The sequence below is a fragment of the Pseudonaja textilis genome, chromosome 7 (assembly GCF_049901715.1).
Source record: "Pseudonaja textilis isolate UNSWEBS1 chromosome 7, rPseTex1.2, whole genome shotgun sequence".
Lineage (NCBI taxonomy): Eukaryota > Metazoa > Chordata > Lepidosauria > Squamata > Elapidae > Pseudonaja > Pseudonaja textilis.
This window is the reverse complement of record NC_141996.1, coordinates 4,104,732-4,109,547: the sequence shown is the minus strand read 5'-3', so window position 1 is coordinate 4,109,547 and position 4,816 is coordinate 4,104,732. Positions and strand designations below refer to the sequence as shown.

The window sequence follows — 4,816 nt, the reverse complement described above, 5'->3', positions numbered from 1 at the left end:
GCATCTCCATGTGATTAAAATCCAGATGTTTGGCATCTGACTCATATTTACAACGGTTGCAGTGTCACAGGAGCCACGGGAATAATCTTTTGTGATGGATTCCCTTTACAACTCTGCTAATCACTTAACAACGGCGGTGATTCCCTTAATGGCTGTGGCAAGGAAGCCCATAAAATGGGGCAAAATTCATTTTTAACCACTGTCTTTGCTTCACAATGGAAATAGGTCATGCCCCTGTTGGAGTTTGAATCCGAGGAAGATGAAGAGCTGACGGGGCGTGGGAGTGTGGCTCCGTTGGTTGTGGAGGGAACTGGAGAAGGGCAACGTCCGGCTGGTCAGAACAGGGAAGAGGAAGAACAAGGGAGAGGGAGTTCAGAGGAAGACCCAGGCCCACTCCCTCTTCATCCAAAGGCATGCAGGGAGGAACGGAGAAGGGAGCAACGTGGGTTGCATGGCTTATAGGGGAGGAAAGGGCCCTGATTCCCTTCATTAGCTGCAGCTGGGAAGGGGGAATTTAAAAGAGCTGCATGCTGAGAGCGGTGTCTGCTGGGAACAAACATGAGTTTATCTTGTGTGTACTTTGCTTATCGGTGTTCCTGGGGTCTTCCCAACTGTGTCGAGTTATTGCCGTTCCTTCACATCTGGAATTCTTGCTCCTACCCTGCCAAACTAATTATCTCAGTTTGGCTTGATTGGACTTAAAGTTACAGTTTTTGTTGACCACGTTTTGGACTTGATTCTTTGTAGCCCAAGGCTGTTCCTGGGAGAGTTTTTCTCCAGCCCAGAAGGTAACCAGGACATTGGGGGCAAAGTTGGAGCTATTAAAGAGATTCCTACGGATGATCTGACTGTACCTTGCCTTTGCGCCATGCCCCGGGTCATCACAGAAATGTTGGGCTCAATTCAGGAGCGGGATTCTACCAGTTTGGAATGGTTTGGGTGAACTGGTATTTGCTCACCGGACCAGTTGTTACCCCGGTTGAATTCTACCCCTGTCGTACGTCAAGGATGGCCTGCAGAAGCAGTATAGAAATATGATAGCAGTATAGAAATATGAGGAGGAAAAACAGAAAGTTTCCAAAAATTCCTTAGCATGCCTCTTGTCTCCAATGCCATCCTGTAAGTCAATGTGGCTATAGATGCTCAGGAAAGCATAATTATGGCAGAAATTAAGCCCCAGAATGGAGAAAAAAAAATCCCACCCCAGTTTCTTGAAGCAATGAAGAACATCTGTGACCAAAGATCAACACAGATTAAAGTTCAACTACACGGCTAAGAGCTAAAGTCTTCTTAGTCAAGCCAGGCCTAAGCCTGTTGTACACATCGTTGGGCAACTTCCAACTGGATGGAATTTTAGCGCTGAGTTCCCAGGCTGGCTGAGGATTTCTGGGAAGGAAAATCCACCCTTCTGGAAGAAAGAAAAAAAAAATACTTGCTTAGATCTCACATGCAATCTTGGGAAATAGCTAATATATTAAAAAGAACCCACAGGGGGGAAAAAAACCATACATGGGTACAGAATAGATGTCAAACTCAATTTCATTGAGGGCCGCATCGGGATTGTGTTTGACCTTGTGTGTGTGTGTGTGTGTGTGTGTGTGTTCCAAGTAACATACCCCTAGCAAACAGAACCCTGAGGCAGGCAATTTCCTCAAAGAATAGGTTTATTGGATATGTCAGATTGGCACAAGCTGGGGAGAACCGATTCTGAACATTCCCACGGTTTTTCACCCCATTAAAAGGGGAAGCTTGTCACCTTCTCAAAACAGTCAGTCCCATGGTCCAATCAGGATGCTGTCCAGTTGCTAGGAGATTCCAGTCCCTTCCTTCTGAGCACCTACAGGAATGTCCTTGGTTCCCAAGAGAAAGGATTTTGTTTTAAAAGGGAAAACAGACATACTAGGAAGCAGTCAGTATAAATCGTAAGGATACAAGCGAGAAAGTCACAGTCACACAGTCACAAGTGGGAGGAGATGGGAGATAAGGAGTGATGAGAAGATGAATACTAATAGTAGTGCAGACTTTGTAAATAGTTGGACAGTGTTGAGGGAATTAATTTGTTTAGCAGAGTGACGGCGTTGGGGGAAAAACTCCCCTTGGGTCTAGTTGTTCTGGTGTGCCTCGTTTTGGGGGCAGGAATTCAAACAGTTTATAATTACATAAATGTATGAAAATATGATATCAATCAAACATGGTAATAATATTTAGTAATATTCTACAAACTTAAGAATATGTTAAAGTGAGTGAAAGCTACCACAAATGTGCTGCAATGAATGGAAGTACGTATTTTAAATTATAGAATTCGTTCAATAAGGATTATTTTAAAAATTAAAAAAAAAGATATCGGAAGACTGCTGTAATAAATTTTGGAACGGATGAGAAAAAGAGAAATAATACCACCTGACGCTTGTTAGGGTTGATGGTTCCGTGATTTTCTTTCTTGAATTTTCTTCCCCCTCTTCTTTTTAGTCTCCATCACCATCGCACGACTTCAGGTCGGTTGCCATGTCAACGATAAAACATCTCTGGCACAAATAAAATGGCCTCACCTAAGAATAAACAAGCCGTCCCCCCCCCCCCATCATTAAAGCACAGATAAAACTTTTAAAACCGCTGAGGGAAAAAAGCTGTTATAAAAGAAAAAAAAGAAAGGCTAGGAATGAAGTCAAAGAATGATCAGGGGACTGAAATGCAGACTGAGTTGGGGAAGGAAGGGGTGGTTTTTTTTTGAGTCATACCTGTTGGATCACAGCCTAAGTACGTAAGTAGGGCGGTGGAAAAGCAGACAACACAGCTGAGGTGTGTGTGTGTGGGGGGGGTTGGGTCATTGCTCATCTGGATTTTGTGAGGATTATTTCCTTTGGAGAGCATGTCAGGCCTTAAAGGGGATCTTAGAGTTGGAAGGAAGAGGCAGAGGACAAGACACAGAGTAGGGAGAATTTGTTGTCTATCAGTCTCTATTTCCATCCATCCATCCATCCATCCATCCATCCATCCATCCATCCATCCATGTCTGTCTGTCTATCTATCTATCTATCTATCTATCTATCTATCTATCTATCTATCTATCTATCTATCTATCTATCTATCTATCATCTGTCTGTCATGTCTACCTGCCCATCCATCCATCTACCTATCTATCTATCTATCTATCTATCTATCTATCTATCTATCTATCTATCTATCTATCTATCTATCTATCATCTGTCTGTCATGTCTACCTGCCCATCCATCCATCTATCCACCTACCTATTTATCATCTATCTATCTATCTATCTATCTATCTATCTATCTATCTATCATCTATCTATCATCTGTCTGTCATGTCTACCTGCCCATCCATCCATCCATCCATCCATCCATCCATCCATCCATCTGTCTACCTATTTATCATCTTTGTACTGTATCTATCTATCATCTGTCCATGCATCCATGCATCTATCTATCTATCTATCTATCTATCTATCTATCTATCTATCTATCTATCTATCTATCTGTCATCTGTCTATCTGTCTGTCTGTCATGTCTACCTGTCCATCCATCTATCCATCTACCTGTTTATCATCTATCTATCTATCTGTCATATCTACCTGTGCATCTATTCATCCATCTCCTTATCTATCATCTATGCACTTTATCTCTCTCTCTCTCTCTCTCTCTCATCTTTCACTGATTTTCAAGCTTCTGTCAGATGAAAGACCATGACCTGGTGAGGAGAGGGGTCTCTTCACAACTGGAGAATGGGGGTGGGTGGGTGTCAACTTATTTTCCAAAGCACCTGAAATCAGGACAAGAAGCAACAGATGAAAACTAACCAAGGAACGAAACAACCTAAAACAAAGGGGAAATTTCCTGAGAGTGAGAATAATGAACCAGAGAAATATCTCCAGAAGTTGTGGGTACTTCATCAAGAAGAGGTTTTAAAGAAAGAGATTAAACAACCATTTGTCTGAAATGGTGTAGGGTCTCCTGCCTGAGCAGGGGGGTGGACTAGAAGACCTCTAAGGTCCCTTCCAACTTATTCTCTATTCTGTATCTCTTTCTTTCATCTGGAGAGCTGCATGGTTTCCATTAGTTCTACTGGTTTAGATAGGATTCCCCCTATTTTATTCCAAGGTTGTCGTTTAATTCAATTTCCGAATTCCTCTTCCCCCTTCTGGCTAGAACGATCTTGGCTTGTTCTTCCTTCCAAACTATTGTGGGCCTAATCTTCCCACAGGACCCCATTAAGAACCGCAAATAACTGCCTGGTTTATTGGGAAATGGAATTCTTAAATCAGCAAGCTTTGACAGTGAGCCAATCCCCAAAGAAAAGTGAAGGTCCTGCGTTTGCCAACAAACGGCATTATTATTATTTTTCTCCCCAGAGAACTGGCAGGTGTCAAGGCCTACAAACATATTCCTTCTTTCATTTCATTTTTTTTTTCCAAAGGTGAGCACGTGAACACACTATTTTGGGAACTTTCTCCTTTTTGTGATACAGCTAGTCCTTGTGTCAGCTTTGGAAGCCATATTCCATGTTGCCACATAGCCTGGGAGAGCGGAAGCGGGGAGATTTCAATTAAGTAGCTCTAAGTAGACCAAATTAAATTCTTTTGTTAGTCCAAGGTCATTTAAGGATGGCACAGGATGAAATAAGGATCTTACTTTCGGACGGATCGTGATTGGGCCATGTGATGTGAGGACGGTCAAGGAGGTATGGATTTGTAGTTTGGAAGATTGTGGAAAGCCCAAAGAAACTTTTAGATTCGGGTTTCCACAGATGTGCCAGGTGCTATTTTAATAAAGGTACTTTTGAGATATGTCTGTTTCGGAC

At 42.4% G+C, this 4,816-nt stretch overlaps 1 long non-coding RNA gene across 1 annotated transcript; it reads right to left on the bottom strand.

Annotated features, from left to right (window-relative positions):
- Positions 1 to 2,332: 2,332 nt before the first annotated feature.
- On the bottom strand, positions 2,333 to 2,814 carry LOC148125224 (uncharacterized). Its single transcript, XR_015744398.1, has 2 exons — positions 2,739 to 2,814; positions 2,333 to 2,549 (listed from the first exon to the last, which is right to left on the bottom strand). It is a non-coding gene; the product is annotated as an uncharacterized LOC148125224 (long non-coding RNA).
- Positions 2,815 to 4,816: the final 2,002 nt, after the last annotated feature.